Source organism: Carassius carassius, chromosome 22 (genome assembly GCF_963082965.1).
Source record: "Carassius carassius chromosome 22, fCarCar2.1, whole genome shotgun sequence".
NCBI lineage: Eukaryota > Metazoa > Chordata > Actinopteri > Cypriniformes > Cyprinidae > Carassius > Carassius carassius.
The window spans coordinates 22,240,062-22,257,856 of record NC_081776.1 but is presented as its reverse complement, the minus strand read 5'-3'; the positions used below and the strand labels follow the sequence as shown (position 1 = coordinate 22,257,856).

Genomic DNA, 17,795 nt, shown 5'->3' with positions numbered 1-17,795 from the left:
TAGTATTCATTGGGCAGAAGTTGAAGACAAGGATGAGTTTTTAGACACTTTTTGAAAATGGTTAAAGCCTCCGCTGATTGAATTGAGATAGGCAAGCCGATCCACCAGCTGGGAACAGTCCAGGAAAAGGTCCTTGAGAGTGATTTTGTGCCTCTTTGGGATGGCACCACGAGGCGTCGTTCACTTGCAGAACGCAAGCATAGGTCTGAACCAGCGACTTTAGGTATATTGCTGCAGAGCCAGTGGTTATCTTGTAGGCAAACATCAGTATCTTGAATCTGATGCGAACAGCTATTGGTAGCCAGTGCAAAATTATGAAGAGAGGTGTGACGTGGGCTTTCTTTGGCTCGTTGAAGACCACTCTCGCTGCTGCATCCTGGATCAGTTGCAGAGGCTTGATAGTACGTGCCGGAAGACCCGCCAAGGGAGCATAACAGTAGCCCAGTCTGGAGAAAACAAAGAGCTTGGACAAGGAGTTGTGTGGCCTGCTCTGATCGGAAGGGTCTAATCTCCCGAACGTTGTATAAGGCAAATCTGCAGGACCGGGCCAGTGCAGCAATATGGCCTTTGAAACTTCACAAAACCTCAGGACGACGTGGCCATGTGTTACATGAATATGAGAGGGATTCTATTACTGCCTTCATGCAGTGTTAGCCAGCATGAATGCGGAATTTTCACTTCATTGTATATGAAAGGATGGCACGGGTCTACACGCAATGTCGCTGGATGAGATTCAGGGAATTTACCTGGAACCTCACAGTTTTCCACAAAACCTCATTTCACCTGCCCTGAAGAGGAGCTGTGGCATTTTGCCCCCAGGAGACACAGGGAAACCCACACGGAAGGGGACAGAGAACCTCACTCTTTCTTTCTTAGCCACGGGTGTCAAACTCAGTCCCTTGCAGAACGCAAGCATAGGTCTGAACCAGCGACTTTAGGTATATTGCTGCAGAGCCAGTGGTTATCTTGTAGGCAAACATCAGTATCTTGAATCTGATGCGAACAGCTATTGGTAGCCAGTGCAAAATTATGAAGAGAGGTGTGACGTGGGCTTTCTTTGGCTCATTTAATACCACTCTCGCTGCTTCATCCTGGATCAGTTGCAGAGGCTTGATAGTACGTGCCTGAAGACCCGCCAAGGGAGCATAACAGTAGCCCAGTCTGGAGAAAACAAAGAGCTTGGACAAGGAGTTGTGTGGCTGCTCTGATCGGAAGGGTCTAATCTTCCGAACTTTGTATAAGGCAAATCTGCAGGACCGGGCCAGTGCAGCAATATGGCCTTTGAAACTTCACAAAACCTCAGGAGGATGTGGCCATGTGTTACATGAATATGAGAGGGATGCTATTACTGCCTTCATTCAGTGTTAGTCAGCATGAATGCAGAATTTTCACTTCATTGTATATAAAAGGATGGCACGGGTCTACACGCAATGTCGCTGGATGAGATTCAGGGAATTTACCTGGAACCTCACAGTTTTCCACAAAACATCATTTCACCTGCCCTGAAGAGGAGCTGTGGCCTTTTGCCCCCAGGAGACACAGGGAAACCCACACGGAAGGGGACAGAGAACCTCACTCTTTCTTTCTAATCCACGGGTGTCAAACTCAGTCCCTGGAAGGCCGGAGACCTGCAGAGTTTAGATTCAAGCCTGATTGAACACACCTGATCCAACTAATCATGGCCTTCAGGCTCATTTGAAAACTACATGCCTTGTGTGTTTGAGAAGGGTTGGAACAACACTCTACAGGGCTCGGGCCCTAAAGGAATTTAGTTTGATACCCCTGGTCTAAGCGTTCTCAGTGATCAGAAAAAAAGCACCACTCTGCCCCGTGTGAGGCTCGAACTCACGACCTTCAGATTATGAGACTGACGCGCTGCCTAACTGCGCCAACGAGGCTTGTGGGATAAAGGGCGCCCAAACAGAGAATAAGTAGCTTCTAGATCCTTGCATTCAGGTGTGGCTCCAACAGGCCATCCCTAGCCAATCAAGGGTGTCAGGATGGCCGAGCGGTCTAAGGCGCTGCGTTCAGGTCGCAGTCTCCCCTGGAGGCGTGGGTTCGAATCCAACTTCTGACATATCTATCCTTTGGCTGCAGACAGAGACTTCAGTCTTCTGCTACGTTGAGCCAGCAGGATGTTAACTTTGACAAAACACAGCATTTGGCAAATGCTAGTATTCATTGGGCAGGCGTTGAAGACAAGGATGAGTTTTTAGACACTTTTTGAAAATGGTTAAAGCCTCCGCTGATTGAATTGAGATAGGCAAGCCGATCCACCAGCTGGGAACAGTCCAGGAAAAGGTCCTTGAGAGTGATTTTGTGCCTCTTTGGGATGGCACCACGAGGCGTCGTTCACTTGCAGAACGCAAGCATAGGTCTGAACCAGCGACTTTAGGTATATTGCTGCAGAGCCAGTGGTTATCTTTTAGGCAAACATCAGTATCTTGAATCTGATGCGAATAGCTATTGGTAGCCAGTGCAAAATTATGAAGAAAGGTGTGACGTGGGCTTTCTTTGGCTCGTTTAAGACCACTCTCGTTGCTGCATCCTGGATCAGTTGCAGAGGCTTGATAGTACGTGCCGGAAGACCCGCCAAGGGAGCATAACAGTAGCCCAGTCTGGAGAAAACAAAGAGCTTGGACAAGGAGTTGTGTGGCCTGCTCTGATCGGAAGGGTCTAATCTTCCGAACTTTGTATAAGGCAAATCTGCAGGACCGGGCCAGTGCAGCAATATGGCCATTGAAACTTCACAAAACCTCAGGAGGATGTGGCCATGTGTTACATGAATATGAGAGGGATGCTATTACTGCCTTCATTCAGTGTTAGCCAGCATGAATGCAGTATTTTCACTTCATTGTGTACAAAAGGATGGCACGGGTCTACACGCAATGTCGCTGGATGAGATTCAGGGAATTTACCTGGAACCTCACAGTTTTCCACAAAACATCATTTCACCTTCCCTGAAGAGGAGCTGTGGCCTTTTGACCCCAGGAGACACAGGGAAACCCACACGGAAGGGGACAGAGAACCTCACTCTTTCTTTCTAAGCCACGGGTGTCAAACTCAGTCCCTGGAAGGCCGGAGACCTGCAGAGTTTAGATTCAAGCCTGATTGAACACACCTGATCCAACTAATCATGGCCTTCAGGCTCATTTGAAAACTACATGCCTTGTGTGTTTGAGAAGGGTTGGAAGAACACTCTACAGGGCTCGGGCCCTAAAGGAATTTAGTTTGATACCCCTGGTCTAAGCGCTCTCAGTGATCAGAAAAAAGCACCACTCTGCCCCGTGTGAGGCTCGAACTCACGACCTTCAGATTATGAGACTGACGCGCTGCCTAACTGCGCCAACGAGGCTTGTGGGCTAAAGGGCGCCCAAACAGAGAATAAGTAGCTTCTAGATCCGTGCATTCAGGTGTGGCTCCAACAGGCCATCCCTAGCCAACCAAGTGTGTCAGGATGGCCGAGCGGTCTAAGGTGCTGTGTTCAGGTCGCAGTCTCCCCTGGAGGTGTGGGTTCGAATCCCACTTCTGACAGATCTATCCTTTGGCTGCAGACAGAGACTTCAGTCTTCTGCTACGTTGAGCCAGCAGGGCGTTAACTTTGACAAAACACAGCATTTGGCAAATGCTAGTATTCATTGGGCAGAAGTTGAAGACAAGGATGAGTTTTTAGACACTTTTTGAAAATGGTTAAAGCCTCCGCTGATTGAATTGAGATAGGCAAGCCGATCCACCAGCTGGGAACAGTCCAGGAAAAGGTCCTTGAGAGTGATTTTGTGCCTCTTTGGGATGGCACCACGAGGCGTCGTTCACTTGCAGAACGCAAGCATAGGTCTGAACCAGCGACTTTAGGTATATTGCTGCAGAGCCAGTGGTTATCTTGTAGGCAAACATCAGTATCTTGAATCTGATGCGAACAGCTATTGGTAGCCAGTGCAAAATTATGAAGAGAGGTGTGACGTGGGCTTTCTTTGGCTCGTTGAAGACCACTCTCGCTGCTGCATCCTGGATCAGTTGCAGAGGCTTGATAGTACGTGCCGGAAGACCCGCCAAGGGAGCATAACAGTAGCCCAGTCTGGAGAAAACAAAGAGCTTGGACAAGGAGTTGTGTGGCCTGCTCTGATCGGAAGGGTCTAATCTCCCGAACGTTGTATAAGGCAAATCTGCAGGACCGGGCCAGTGCAGCAATATGGCCTTTGAAACTTCACAAAACCTCAGGACGACGTGGCCATGTGTTACATGAATATGAGAGGGATTCTATTACTGCCTTCATGCAGTGTTAGCCAGCATGAATGCGGAATTTTCACTTCATTGTATATGAAAGGATGGCACGGGTCTACACGCAATGTCGCTGGATGAGATTCAGGGAATTTACCTGGAACCTCACAGTTTTCCACAAAACCTCATTTCACCTGCCCTGAAGAGGAGCTGTGGCATTTTGCCCCCAGGAGACACAGGGAAACCCACACGGAAGGGGACAGAGAACCTCACTCTTTCTTTCTTAGCCACGGGTGTCAAACTCAGTCCCTTGCAGAACGCAAGCATAGGTCTGAACCAGCGACTTTAGGTATATTGCTGCAGAGCCAGTGGTTATCTTGTAGGCAAACATCAGTATCTTGAATCTGATGCGAACAGCTATTGGTAGCCAGTGCAAAATTATGAAGAGAGGTGTGACGTGGGCTTTCTTTGGCTCATTTAATACCACTCTCGCTGCTTCATCCTGGATCAGTTGCAGAGGCTTGATAGTACGTGCCTGAAGACCCGCCAAGGGAGCATAACAGTAGCCCAGTCTGGAGAAAACAAAGAGCTTGGACAAGGAGTTGTGTGGCTGCTCTGATCGGAAGGGTCTAATCTTCCGAACTTTGTATAAGGCAAATCTGCAGGACCGGGCCAGTGCAGCAATATGGCCTTTGAAACTTCACAAAACCTCAGGAGGATGTGGCCATGTGTTACATGAATATGAGAGGGATGCTATTACTGCCTTCATTCAGTGTTAGTCAGCATGAATGCAGAATTTTCACTTCATTGTATATAAAAGGATGGCACGGGTCTACACGCAATGTCGCTGGATGAGATTCAGGGAATTTACCTGGAACCTCACAGTTTTCCACAAAACATCATTTCACCTGCCCTGAAGAGGAGCTGTGGCCTTTTGCCCCCAGGAGACACAGGGAAACCCACACGGAAGGGGACAGAGAACCTCACTCTTTCTTTCTAATCCACGGGTGTCAAACTCAGTCCCTGGAAGGCCGGAGACCTGCAGAGTTTAGATTCAAGCCTGATTGAACACACCTGATCCAACTAATCATGGCCTTCAGGCTCATTTGAAAACTACATGCCTTGTGTGTTTGAGAAGGGTTGGAACAACACTCTACAGGGCTCGGGCCCTAAAGGAATTTAGTTTGATACCCCTGGTCTAAGCGTTCTCAGTGATCAGAAAAAAAGCACCACTCTGCCCCGTGTGAGGCTCGAACTCACGACCTTCAGATTATGAGACTGACGCGCTGCCTAACTGCGCCAACGAGGCTTGTGGGATAAAGGGCGCCCAAACAGAGAATAAGTAGCTTCTAGATCCTTGCATTCAGGTGTGGCTCCAACAGGCCATCCCTAGCCAATCAAGGGTGTCAGGATGGCCGAGCGGTCTAAGGCGCTGCGTTCAGGTCGCAGTCTCCCCTGGAGGCGTGGGTTCGAATCCAACTTCTGACATATCTATCCTTTGGCTGCAGACAGAGACTTCAGTCTTCTGCTACGTTGAGCCAGCAGGATGTTAACTTTGACAAAACACAGCATTTGGCAAATGCTAGTATTCATTGGGCAGGCGTTGAAGACAAGGATGAGTTTTTAGACACTTTTTGAAAATGGTTAAAGCCTCCGCTGATTGAATTGAGATAGGCAAGCCGATCCACCAGCTGGGAACAGTCCAGGAAAAGGTCCTTGAGAGTGATTTTGTGCCTCTTTGGGATGGCACCACGAGGCGTCGTTCACTTGCAGAACGCAAGCATAGGTCTGAACCAGCGACTTTAGGTATATTGCTGCAGAGCCAGTGGTTATCTTTTAGGCAAACATCAGTATCTTGAATCTGATGCGAATAGCTATTGGTAGCCAGTGCAAAATTATGAAGAAAGGTGTGACGTGGGCTTTCTTTGGCTCGTTTAAGACCACTCTCGCTGCTGCATCCTGGATCAGTTGCAGAGGCTTGATAGTACGTGCCGGAAGACCCGCCAAGGGAGCATAACAGTAGCCCAGTCTGGAGAAAACAAAGAGCTTGGACAAGGAGTTGTGTGGCCTGCTCTGATCGGAAGGGTCTAATCTTCCGAACTTTGTATAAGGCAAATCTGCAGGACCGGGCCAGTGCAGCAATATGGCCATTGAAACTTCACAAAACCTCAGGAGGATGTGGCCATGTGTTACATGAATATGAGAGGGATGCTATTACTGCCTTCATTCAGTGTTAGCCAGCATGAATGCAGTATTTTCACTTCATTGTGTACAAAAGGATGGCACGGGTCTACACGCAATGTCGCTGGATGAGATTCAGGGAATTTACCTGGAACCTCACAGTTTTCCACAAAACATCATTTCACCTTCCCTGAAGAGGAGCTGTGGCCTTTTGACCCCAGGAGACACAGGGAAACCCACACGGAAGGGGACAGAGAACCTCACTCTTTCTTTCTAAGCCACGGGTGTCAAACTCAGTCCCTGGAAGGCCGGAGACCTGCAGAGTTTAGATTCAAGCCTGATTGAACACACCTGATCCAACTAATCATGGCCTTCAGGCTCATTTGAAAACTACATGCCTTGTGTGTTTGAGAAGGGTTGGAACAACACTCTACAGGGCTCGGGCCCTAAAGGAATTTAGTTTGATACCCCTGGTCTAAGCGCTCTCAGTGATCAGAAAAAAAGCACCACTCTGCCCCGTGTGAGGCTCGAACTCACGACCTTCAGATTATGAGACTGACGCGCTGCCTAACTGCGCCAACGAGGCTTGTGGGATAAAGGACGCCCAAACAGAGAATAAGTAGCTTCTAGATCCTTGCATTCAGGTGTGGCTCCAACAGGCCATCCCTAGCCAATCAAGGGTGTCAGGATGGCCGAGCGGTCTAAGGCGCTGCGTTCAGGTCGCAGACTCCCCTGGAGGCGTGGGTTCGAATCCCACTTCTGACAGTTCTATCCTTTGGCTGCAGACAGAGACTTCAGTCTTCTGCTACGTTGAGCCAGCAGGATGTTAACTTTGACAAAACACAGCATTTGGCAAATGCTAGTATTCATTGGGCAGGCGTTGAAGACAAGGATGAGTTTTTAGACACTTTTTGAAAATGGTTAAAGCCTCCGCTGATTGAATTGAGATAGGCAAGCCGATCCACCAGCTGGGAACAGTCCAGGAAAAGGTCCTTGAGAGTGATTTTGTGCCTCTTTGGGATGGCACCACGAGGCGTCGTTCACTTGCAGAACGCAAGCATAGGTCTGAACCAGCGACTTTAGGTATATTGCTGCAGAGCCAGTGGTTATCTTTTAGGCAAACATCAGTATCTTGAATCTGATGCGAATAGCTATTGGTAGCCAGTGCAAAATTATGAAGAAAGGTGTGACGTGGGCTTTCTTTGGCTCGTTTAAGACCACTCTTGCTGCTGCATCCTGGATCAGTTGCAGAGGCTTGATAGTACGTGCCGGAAGACCCGCCAAGGGAGCATAACAGTAGCCCAGTCTGGAGAAAACAAAGAGCTTGGACAAGGAGTTGTGTGGCCTGCTCTGATCGGAAGGGTCTAATCTTCCGAACTTTGTATAAGGCAAATCTGCAGGACCGGGCCAGTGCAGCAATATGGCCATTGAAACTTCACAAAACCTCAGGACGACGTGGCCATGTGTTACATGAATATGAGAAGGATTCTATTACTGCCTTCATGCAGTGTTAGCCAGCATGAATGCAGAATTTTCACTTCATTGTATATGAAAGGATGGCACGGGTCTACACGCAATGTCGCTGGATGAGATTCAGGGAATTTACCTGGAAGCTCACAGTTTTCCACAAAACCTTATTTCACCTGCCCTGAAGAGGAGCTGTGGCATTTTGCCCCCAGGAGACACAGGGAAACCCACACGGAAGGGGACAGAGAACCTCACTCTTTCTTTCTAAGCCATGGGTGTCAAACTCAGTCCCTGGAAGGCCGGAGACCTGCAGAGTTTAGATTCAAGCCTGATTGAACACACCTGATCCAACTAATCATGGCCTTCAGGCTCATTTGAAAACTACATGCCTTGTGTGTTTGAGAAGGGTTGGAAGAACACTCTACAGGGCTCGGGCCCTAAAGGAATTTAGTTTGATACCCCTGGTCTAAGCGCTCTCAGTGATCAGAAAAAAGCACCACTCTGCCCCGTGTGAGGCTCGAACTCACGACCTTCAGATTGTGAGACTGACGCGCTGCCTAACTGCGCCAACGAGGCTTGTGGGCTAAAGGGCGCCCAAACAGAGAATAAGTAGCTTCTAGATCCGTGCATTCAGGTGTGGCTCCAACAGGCCATCCCTAGCCAACCAAGTGTGTCAGGATGGCCGAGCGGTCTAAGGCGCTGCGTTCAGGTCGCAGTCTCCCCTGGAGGTGTGGGTTCGAATCCCACTTCTGACAGATCTATCCTTTGGCTGCAGACAGAGACTTCAGTCTTCTGCTACGTTGAGCCAGCAGGATGTTAACTTTGACAAAACACAGCATTTGGCAAATGCTAGTATTCATTGGGCAGGCGTTGAAGACAAGGATGAGTTTTTAGACACTTTTTGAAAATGGTTAAAGCCTCCGCTGATTGAATTGAGATAGGCAAGCCGATCCACCAGCTGGGAACAGTCCAGGAAAAGGTCCTTGAGAGTGATTTTGTGCCTCTTTGGGATGGCACCACGAGGTGTCGTTCACTTGCAGAACGCAAGCATAGGTCTGAACCAGCGACTTTAGGTATATTGCTGCAGAGCCAGTGGTTATCTTTTAGGCAAACATCAGAATCTTGAAACTGATGCGAACAGCTATTGGTAGCCAGTGCAAAATTATGAAGAAAGGTGTGACGTGGGCTTTCTTTGGCTCGTTTAAGACCACTCTCGCTGCTGCATCCTGGATCAGTTGCAGAGGCTTGATAGTACGTGCCGGAAGACCCGCCAAGGGAGCATAACAGTAGCCCAGTCTGGAGAAAACAAAGAGCTTGGACAAGGAGTTGTGTGGCCTGCTCTGATCGGAAGGGTCTAATCTTCCGAACTTTGTATAAGGCAAATCTGCAGGACCGGGCCAGTGCAGCAATATGGCCATTGAAACTTCACAAAACCTCAGGACGACGTGGCCATGTGTTACATGAATATGAGAAGGATTCTATTACTGCCTTCATGCAGTGTTGGCCAGCATGAATGCAGAATTTTCACTTCATTGTATATGAAAGGACGGCACGGGTCTACACGCAATGTCGCTGGATGAGATTCAGGGAATTTACCTGGAAGCTCACAGTTTTCCACAAAACCTCATTTCACCTGCCCTGAAGAGGAGCTGTGGCATTTTGCCCCCAGGAGACACAGGGAAACCCACACGGAAGGGGACAGAGAACCTCACTCTTTCTTTCTTAGCCACGGGTGTCAAACTCAGTCCCTTGCAGAACGCAAGCATAGGTCTGAACCAGCGACTTTAGGTATATTGCTGCAGAGCCAGTGGTTATCTTGTAGGCAAACATCAGTATCTTGAATCTGATGCGAACAGCTATTGGTAGCCAGTGCAAAATTATGAAGAGAGGTGTGACGTGGGCTTTCTTTGGCTCGTTTAAGACCACTCTCGCTGCTGCATCCTGGATCAGTTGCAGAGGCTTGATAGTACGTGCCGGAAGACCCGCCAAGGGAGCATAACAGTAGCCCAGTCTGGAGAAAACAAAGAGCTTGGACAAGGAGTTGTGTGGCCTGTTCTGATCGGAAGGGTCTAATCTTCCGAACTTTGTATAAGGCAAATCTGCAGGACCGGGCCAGTGCAGCAATATGGCCTTTGAAACTTCACAAAACCTCAGGAGGATGTGGCCATGTGTTACATGAATATGAGAGGGATGCTATTACTGCCTTCATTCAGTGTTAGCCAGCATGAATGCAGAATTTTCACTTCATTGTATATAAAAGGATGGCACGGGTCTACACGCAATGTCGCTGGATGAGATTCAGGGAATTTACCTGGAACCTCACAGTTTTCCACAAAACATCATTTCACCTGCCCTGAAGAGGAGCTGTGGCCTTTTGCCCCCAGGAGACACAGGGAAACCCACACGGAAGGGGACAGAGACACTCACTCTTTCTTTCTAAGCCACGGGTGTCAAACTCAGTCCCTGGAAGGCCGGATACCTGCAGAGTTTAGATTCAAGCCTGATTGAACACACCTTATCCAGCTAATCATGGCCTTCAGGCTCATTTGAAAACTACATGCCTTGTGTGTTTGAGAAGGGTTGGAAGAACACTCTACAGGGCTCGGGCCCTAAAGGAATTTAGTTTGATACCCCTGGTCTAAGCGCTCTCAGTGATCAGAAAAAAGCACCACTCTGCCCCGTGTGAGGCTCGAACTCACGACCTTCAGATTATGAGACTGACGCGCTGCCTAACTGCGCCAACGAGGCTTGTGGGCTAAAGGGCGCCCAAACAGAGAATAAGTAGCTTCTAGATCCGTGCATTCAGGTGTGGCTCCAACAGGCCATCCCTAGCCAACCAAGTGTGTCAGGATGGCCGAGCGGTCTAAGGCGCTGCGTTCAGGTCGCAGTCTCCCCTGGAGGCGTGGGTTCGAATCCCACTTCTGACAGATCTATCCTTTGGCTGCAGACAGAGACTTCAGTCTTCTGCTACGTTGAGCCAGCAGGGCGTTAACTTTGACAAAACACAGCATTTGGCAAATGCTAGTATTCATTGGGCAGAAGTTGAAGACAAGGATGTGTTTTTAGACACTTTTTGAAAATGGTTAAAGCCTCCGCTGATTGAATTGAGATAGGCAAGCCGATCCACCAGCTGGGAACAGTCCAGGAAAAGGTCCTTGAGAGTGATTTTGTGCCTCTTTGGGATGGCACCACGAGGCGTCGTTCACTTGCAGAACGCAAGCATAGGTCTGAACCAGCGACTATAGGTATATTGCTGCAGAGCCAGTGGTTATCTTGTAGGCAAACATCAGTATCTTGAATCTGATGCGAACAGCTATTGGTAGCCAGTGCAAAATTATGAAGAGAGGTGTGACGTGGGCTTTCTTTGGCTCGTTGAAGACCACTCTCGCTGCTGCATCCTGGATCAGTTGCAGAGGCTTGATAGTACGTGCCGGAAGACCCGCCAAGGGAGCATAACAGTAGCCCAGTCTGGAGAAAACAAAGAGCTTGGACAAGGAGTTGTGTGGCCTGCTCTGATCGGAAGGGTCTAATCTCCCGAACGTTGTATAAGGCAAATCTGCAGGACCGGGCCAGTGCAGCAATATGGCCTTTGAAACTTCACAAAACCTCAGGACGACGTGGCCATGTGTTACATGAATATGAGAGGGATTCTATTACTGCCTTCATGCAGTGTTAGCCAGCATGAATGCGGAATTTTCACTTCATTGTATATGAAAGGATGGCACGGGTCTACACGCAATGTCGCTGGATGAGATTCAGGGAATTTACCTGGAACCTCACAGTTTTCCACAAAACCTCATTTCACCTGCCCTGAAGAGGAGCTGTGGCATTTTGCCCCCAGGAGACACAGGGAAACCCACACGGAAGGGGACAGAGAACCTCACTCTTTCTTTCTTAGCCACGGGTGTCAAACTCAGTCCCTTGCAGAAAGCAAGCATAGGTCTGAACCAGCGACTTTAGGTATATTGCTGCAGAGCCAGTGGTTATCTTGTAGGCAAACATCAGTATCTTGAATCTGATGCGAACAGCTATTGGTAGCCAGTGCAAAATTATGAAGAGAGGTGTGACGTGGGCTTTCTTTGGCTCACTTAATACCACTCTCGCTGCTTCATCCTGGATCAGTTGCAGAGGCTTGATAGCACGTGCCGGAAGACCCGCCAAGGGAGCATAACAGTAGCCCAGTCTGGAGAAAACAAAGAGCTTGGACAAGGAGTTGTGTGGCTGCTCTGATCGGAAGGGTCTAATCTTCCGAACTTTGTATAAGGCAAATCTGCAGGACCGGGCCAGTGCAGCAATATGGCCTTTGAAACTTCACAAAACCTCAGGAGGATGTGGCCATGTGTTACATGAATATGAGAGGGATGCTATTACTGCCTTCATTCAGTGTTAGTCAGCATGAATGCAGAATTTTCACTTCATTGTATATAAAAGGATGGCACGGGTCTACACGCAATGTCGCTGGATGAGATTCAGGGAATTTACCTGGAACCTCACAGTTTTCCACAAAACATCATTTCACCTGCCCTGAAGAGGAGCTGTGGCCTTTTGCCCCCAGGAGACACAGGGAAACCCACACGGAAGGGGACAGAGAACCTCACTCTTTCTTTCTAATCCACGGGTGTCAAACTCAGTCCCTGGAAGGCCGGAGACCTGCAGAGTTTAGATTCAAGCCTGATTGAACACACCTGATCCAACTAATCATGGCCTTCAGGCTCATTTGAAAACTACATGCCTTGTGTGTTTGAGAAGGGTTGGAACAACACTCTACAGGGCTCGGGCCCTAAAGGAATTTAGTTTGATACCCCTGGTCTAAGCGCTCTCAGTGATCAGAAAAAAAGCACCACTCTGCCCCGTGTGAGGCTCGAACTCACGACCTTCAGATTATGAGACTGACGCGCTGCCTAACTGCGCCAACGAGGCTTGTGGGATAAAGGGCGCCCAAACAGAGAATAAGTAGCTTCTAGATCCTTGCATTCAGGTGTGGCTCCAACAGGCCATCCCTAGCCAATCAAGGGTGTCAGGATGGCCGAGCGGTCTAAGGCGCTGTGGTCAGGTCGCAGTCTCCCCTGGAGGCGTGGGTTCGAATCCCACTTCTGACAGATCTATCCTTTGGCTGCAGACAGAGACTTCAGTCTTCTGCTACGTTGAGCCAGCAGGATGTTAACTTTGACAAAACACAGCATTTTGGCAAATGCTAGTATTCATTGGGCAGCCGTTGAAGACAAGGATGAGATTTTAGACACTTTTTGAAAATGGTTAAAGCCTCCGCTGATTGAATTGAGATAGGCAAGCCGATCCACCAGCTGGGAACAGTCCAGGAAAAGGTCCTTGAGAGTGATTTTGTGCCTCTTTGGGATGGCACCACGAGGCGTCGTTCACTTGCAGAACGCAAGCATAGGTCTGAACCAGCGACTTTAGGTATATTGCTGCAGAGCCAGTGGTTATCTTTTAGGCAAACATCAGTATCTTGAATCTGATGCGAACAGCTATTGGTAGCCAGTGCAAAATTATGAAGAAAGGTGTGACGTGGGCTTTCTTTGGCTCGTTTAAGACCACTCTCGCTGCTGCATCCTGGATCAGTTGCAGAGGCTTGATAGTACGTGCCGGAAGACCCGCCAAGGGAGCATAACAGTAGCCCAGTCTGGAGAAAACAAAGAGCTTGGACAAGGAGTTGTGTGGCCTGCTCTGATCGGAAGGGTCTAATCTTCCGAACTTTGTATAAGGCAAATCTGCAGGACCGGGCCAGTGCAGCAATATGGCCATTGAAACTTCACAAAACCTCAGGAGGATGTGGCCATGTGTTACATGAATATGAGAGGGATGCTATTACTGCCTTCATTCAGTGTTAGCCAGCATGAATGCAGTATTTTCACTTCATTGTGTACAAAAGGATGGCACGGGTCTACACGCAATGTCGCTGGATGAGATTCAGGGAATTTACCTGGAACCTCACAGTTTTCCACAAAACATCATTTCACCTTCCCTGAAGAGGAGCTGTGGCCTTTTGACCCCAGGAGACACAGGGAAACCCACACGGAAGGGGACAGAGAACCTCACTCTTTCTTTCTAAGCCACGGGTGTCAAACTCAGTCCCTGGAAGGCCGGAGACCTGCAGAGTTTAGATTCAAGCCTGATTGAACACACCTGATCCAACTAATCATGGCCTTCAGGCTCATTTGAAAACTACATGCCTTGTGTGTTTGAGAAGGGTTGGAAGAACACTCTACAGGGCTCGGGCCCTAAAGGAATTTAGTTTGATACCCCTGGTCTAAGCGCTCTCAGTGATCAGAAAAAAGCACCACTCTGCCCCGTGTGAGGCTCGAACTCACGACCTTCAGATTGTGAGACTGACGCGCTGCCTAACTGCGCCAACGAGGCTTGTGGGCTAAAGGGCGCCCAAACAGAGAATAAGTAGCTTCTAGATCCGTGCATTCAGGTGTGGCTCCAACAGGCCATCCCTAGCCAATCAAGTGTGTCAGGATGGCCGAGCGGTCTAAGGCGCTGCGTTCAGGTCGCAGTCTCCCCTGGAGGCGTGGGTTCGAATCCCACTTCTGACAGATCTATCCTTTGGCTGCAGACAGAGACTTCAGTCTTCTGCTACGTTGAGCCAGCAGGGCGTTAACTTTGACAAAACACAGCATTTGGCAAATGCTAGTATTCATTGGGCAGAAGTTGAAGACAAGGATGAGTTTTTAGACACTTTTTGAAAATGGTTAAAGCCTCCGCTGATTGAATTGAGATAGGCAAGCCGATCCACCAGCTGGGAACAGTCCAGGAAAAGGTCCTTGAGAGTGATTTTGTGCCTCTTTGGGATGGCACCACGAGGCGTCGTTCACTTGCAGAACGCAAGCATAGGTCTGAACCAGCAACTTTAGGTACATTGCTGCAGAGCCAGTGGTTATCTTGTAGGCAAACATCAGTATCTTGAATCTGATGCGAACAGCTATTGGTAGCCAGTGCAAAATTATGAAGAGAGGTGTGACGTGGGCTTTCTTTGGCTCGTTGAAGACCACTCTCGCTGCTGCATCCTGGATCAGTTGCAGAGGCTTGATAGTACGTGCCGGAAGACCCGCCAAGGGAGCATAACAGTAGCCCAGTCTGGAGAAAACAAAGAGCTTGGACAAGGAGTTGTGTGGCCTGCTCTGATCGGAAGGGTCTAATCTCCCGAACGTTGTATAAGGCAAATCTGCAGGACCGGGCCAGTGCAGCAATATGGCCTTTGAAACTTCACAAAACCTCAGGACAACGTGGCCATGTGTTACATGAATATGAGAGGGATTCTATTACTGCCTTCATGCAGTGTTAGCCAGCATGAATGCAGAATTTTCACTTCATTGTATATGAAAGGATGGCACGGGTCTACACGCAATGTCGCTGGATGAGATTCAGGGAATTTACCTGGAACCTCACAGTTTTCCACAAAACCTCATTTCACCTGCCCTGAAGAGGAGCTGTGGCATTTTGCCCCCAGGAGACACAGGGAAACCCACACGGAAGGGGACAGAGAACCTCACTCTTTCTTTCTAAGCCACGGGTGTCAAACTCAGTCCCTGGAAGGCCGGATACCTGCAGAGTTTAGATTCAAGCCTGATTGAACACACCTGATCCAGCTAATCATGGCCTTCAGGCTCATTTGAAAACTACATGCCTTGTGTGTTTGAGAAGGGTTGGAAGAACACTCTACAGGGCTCGGGCCCTAAAGGAATTTAGTTTGATACCCCTGGTCTAAGCGCTCTCAGTGATCAGAAAAAAGCACCACTCTGCCCCGTGTGAGGCTCGAACTCACGACCTTCAGATTATGAGACTGACGCGCTGCCTAACTGCGCCAACGAGGCTTGTGGGCTAAAGGGCGCCCAAACAGAGAATAAGTAGCTTCTAGATCCGTGCATTCAGGTGTGGCTCCAACAGGCCATCCCTAGCCAACCAAGTGTGTCAGGATGGCCGAGCGGTCTAAGGCGCTGTGTTCAGGTCGCAGTCTCCCTGGAGGCGTGGGTTCGAATCCCACTTCTGACAGATCTATCCTTTGGCTGCAGACAGAGACTTCAGTCTTCTGCTACGTTGAGCCAGCAGGGCGTTAACTTTGACAAAACACAGCATTTGGCAAATGCTAGTATTCATTGGGCAGGCGTTGAAGACAAGGATGAGTTTTTAGACTCTTTTTGAAAATGGTTAAAGCCTCCGCTGATTGAATTGAGATAGGCAAGCCGATCCAGCAGCTGGGAACAGTCCAGGAAAAGGTCCTTGAGAGTGATTTTGTGCCTCTTTGGGATGGCACCACGAGGCGTCGTTCACTTGCAGAACGCAAGCATAGGTCTGAACCAGCGACTTTGGGTATATTGCTGCAGAGCCAGTGGTTATCTTGTAGGCAAACATCAGTATCTTGAATCTGATGCGAACAGCTATTGGTAGCCAGTGCAAAATTATGAAGAGAGGTGTGACGTGGGCTTTCTTTGGCTCGTTGAAGACCACTCTCGCTGCTGCATCCTGGATCAGTTGCAGAGGCTTGATAGTACGTGCCGGAAGACCCGCCAAGGGAGCATAACAGTAGCCCAGTCTGGAGAAAACAAAGAGCTTGGACAAGGAGTTGTGTGGCCTGCTCTGATCGGAAGGGTCTAATCTCCCGAACGTTGTATAAGGCAAATCTGCAGGACCGGGCCAGTGCAGCAATATGGCCTTTGAAACTTCACAAAACCTCAGGACGACGTGGCCATGTGTTACATGAATATGAGAGGGATTCTATTACTGCCTTCATGCAGTGTTAGCCAGCATGAATGCGGAATTTTCACTTCATTGTATATGAAAGGATGGCACGGGTCTACACGCAATGTCGCTGGATGAGATTCAGGGAATTTACCTGGAACCTCACAGTTTTCCACAAAACCTCATTTCACCTGCCCTGAAGAGGAGCTGTGGCATTTTGCCCCCAGGAGACACAGGGAAACCCACACGGAAGGGGACAGAGAACCTCACTCTTTCTTTCTTAGCCACGGGTGTCAAACTCAGTCCCTGGAAGGCCGGAGACCTGCAGAGTTTAGATTCAAGCCTGATTGAACACACCTGATCCAACTAATCATGGCCTTCAGGCTCATTTGAAAACTACATGCCTTGTGTGTTTGAGAAGGGTTGGAACAACACTCTACAGGGCTCGGGCCCTAAAGGAATTTAGTTTGATACCCCTGGTCTAAGCGCTCTCAGTGATCAGAAAAAAAGCACCACTCTGCCCCGTGTGAGGCTCGAACTCACGACCTTCAGATTATGAGACTGACGCGCTGCCTAACTGCGCCAACGAGGCTTGTGTGATAAAGGGCGCCCAAACAGAGAATAAGTAGCTTCTAGATCCTTGCATTCAGGTGTGGCTCCAACAGGCCATCCCTAGCCAATCAAGGGTGTCAGGATGGCCGAGCGGTCTAAGGCGCTGTGGTCAGGTCGCAGTCTCCCCTGGAGGCGTGGGTTCGAATCCCACTTCTGACAGATCTATCCTTTGGCTGCAGACAGAGACTTCAGTCTTCTGCTACGTTGAGCCAGCAGGATGTTAACTTTGACAAAACACAGCATTTTGGCAAATGCTAGTATTCATTGGGCAGCCGTTGAAGACAAGGATGAGATTTTAGACACTTTTTGAAAATGGTTAAAGCCTCCGCTGATTGAATTGAGATAGGCAAGCCGATCCACCAGCTGGGAACAGTCCAGGAAAAGGTCCTTGAGAGTGATTTTGTGCCTCTTTGGGATGGCACCACGAGGCGTCGTTCACTTGCAGAACGCAAGCATAGGTCTGAACCAGCGACTTTAGGTATATTGCTGCAGAGCCAGTGGTTATCTTTTAGGCAAACATCAGTATCTTGAATCTGATGCGAACAGCTATTGGTAGCCAGTGCAAAATTATCAAGAAAGGTGTGACGTGGTCTTTCTTTGGCTCGTTTAAGACCACT

The 17,795-nt window shown here is 49.0% G+C and overlaps 20 non-coding genes across 20 annotated transcripts; 10 read left to right on the top strand and 10 right to left on the bottom strand.

Annotated features, from left to right (window-relative positions):
- Nucleotides 1-1,824: 1,824 nt before the first annotated feature.
- On the bottom strand, nucleotides 1,825-1,898 carry trnam-cau (transfer RNA methionine (anticodon CAU)). Its single transcript has one exon. It is a non-coding gene; the product is annotated as a tRNA-Met (tRNA).
- Nucleotides 1,899-1,994: 96 nt separating this feature from the next.
- On the top strand, nucleotides 1,995-2,077 carry trnal-cag (transfer RNA leucine (anticodon CAG)). The gene has a single exon. It is a non-coding gene; the product is annotated as a tRNA-Leu (tRNA).
- A 1,204-nt stretch (nucleotides 2,078-3,281) lies between these two features.
- On the bottom strand, nucleotides 3,282-3,355 carry trnam-cau (transfer RNA methionine (anticodon CAU)). The gene has a single exon. It is a non-coding gene; the product is annotated as a tRNA-Met (tRNA).
- A 96-nt stretch (nucleotides 3,356-3,451) lies between these two features.
- On the top strand, nucleotides 3,452-3,534 carry trnal-cag (transfer RNA leucine (anticodon CAG)). Its single transcript has one exon. It is a non-coding gene; the product is annotated as a tRNA-Leu (tRNA).
- A 1,919-nt stretch (nucleotides 3,535-5,453) lies between these two features.
- Nucleotides 5,454-5,527, bottom strand: trnam-cau (transfer RNA methionine (anticodon CAU)). Its single transcript has one exon. It is a non-coding gene; the product is annotated as a tRNA-Met (tRNA).
- A 96-nt stretch (nucleotides 5,528-5,623) lies between these two features.
- On the top strand, nucleotides 5,624-5,706 carry trnal-cag (transfer RNA leucine (anticodon CAG)). The gene has a single exon. It is a non-coding gene; the product is annotated as a tRNA-Leu (tRNA).
- A 1,205-nt stretch (nucleotides 5,707-6,911) lies between these two features.
- trnam-cau (transfer RNA methionine (anticodon CAU)) lies at nucleotides 6,912-6,985 on the bottom strand. The gene has a single exon. It is a non-coding gene; the product is annotated as a tRNA-Met (tRNA).
- Nucleotides 6,986-7,081: 96 nt separating this feature from the next.
- Nucleotides 7,082-7,164, top strand: trnal-cag (transfer RNA leucine (anticodon CAG)). Its single transcript has one exon. It is a non-coding gene; the product is annotated as a tRNA-Leu (tRNA).
- A 1,204-nt stretch (nucleotides 7,165-8,368) lies between these two features.
- On the bottom strand, nucleotides 8,369-8,442 carry trnav-cac (transfer RNA valine (anticodon CAC)). Its single transcript has one exon. It is a non-coding gene; the product is annotated as a tRNA-Val (tRNA).
- Nucleotides 8,443-8,538: 96 nt separating this feature from the next.
- On the top strand, nucleotides 8,539-8,621 carry trnal-cag (transfer RNA leucine (anticodon CAG)). The gene has a single exon. It is a non-coding gene; the product is annotated as a tRNA-Leu (tRNA).
- Nucleotides 8,622-10,540: 1,919 nt separating this feature from the next.
- Nucleotides 10,541-10,614, bottom strand: trnam-cau (transfer RNA methionine (anticodon CAU)). Its single transcript has one exon. It is a non-coding gene; the product is annotated as a tRNA-Met (tRNA).
- Nucleotides 10,615-10,710: 96 nt separating this feature from the next.
- On the top strand, nucleotides 10,711-10,793 carry trnal-cag (transfer RNA leucine (anticodon CAG)). The gene has a single exon. It is a non-coding gene; the product is annotated as a tRNA-Leu (tRNA).
- A 1,919-nt stretch (nucleotides 10,794-12,712) lies between these two features.
- trnam-cau (transfer RNA methionine (anticodon CAU)) lies at nucleotides 12,713-12,786 on the bottom strand. The gene has a single exon. It is a non-coding gene; the product is annotated as a tRNA-Met (tRNA).
- Nucleotides 12,787-12,882: 96 nt separating this feature from the next.
- trnal-cag (transfer RNA leucine (anticodon CAG)) lies at nucleotides 12,883-12,965 on the top strand. Its single transcript has one exon. It is a non-coding gene; the product is annotated as a tRNA-Leu (tRNA).
- Nucleotides 12,966-14,170: 1,205 nt separating this feature from the next.
- trnav-cac (transfer RNA valine (anticodon CAC)) lies at nucleotides 14,171-14,244 on the bottom strand. Its single transcript has one exon. It is a non-coding gene; the product is annotated as a tRNA-Val (tRNA).
- Nucleotides 14,245-14,340: 96 nt separating this feature from the next.
- On the top strand, nucleotides 14,341-14,423 carry trnal-cag (transfer RNA leucine (anticodon CAG)). Its single transcript has one exon. It is a non-coding gene; the product is annotated as a tRNA-Leu (tRNA).
- A 1,204-nt stretch (nucleotides 14,424-15,627) lies between these two features.
- trnam-cau (transfer RNA methionine (anticodon CAU)) lies at nucleotides 15,628-15,701 on the bottom strand. Its single transcript has one exon. It is a non-coding gene; the product is annotated as a tRNA-Met (tRNA).
- A 96-nt stretch (nucleotides 15,702-15,797) lies between these two features.
- trnal-cag (transfer RNA leucine (anticodon CAG)) lies at nucleotides 15,798-15,879 on the top strand. Its single transcript has one exon. It is a non-coding gene; the product is annotated as a tRNA-Leu (tRNA).
- Nucleotides 15,880-17,084: 1,205 nt separating this feature from the next.
- Nucleotides 17,085-17,158, bottom strand: trnam-cau (transfer RNA methionine (anticodon CAU)). Its single transcript has one exon. It is a non-coding gene; the product is annotated as a tRNA-Met (tRNA).
- Nucleotides 17,159-17,254: 96 nt separating this feature from the next.
- trnal-cag (transfer RNA leucine (anticodon CAG)) lies at nucleotides 17,255-17,337 on the top strand. The gene has a single exon. It is a non-coding gene; the product is annotated as a tRNA-Leu (tRNA).
- Nucleotides 17,338-17,795: the final 458 nt, after the last annotated feature.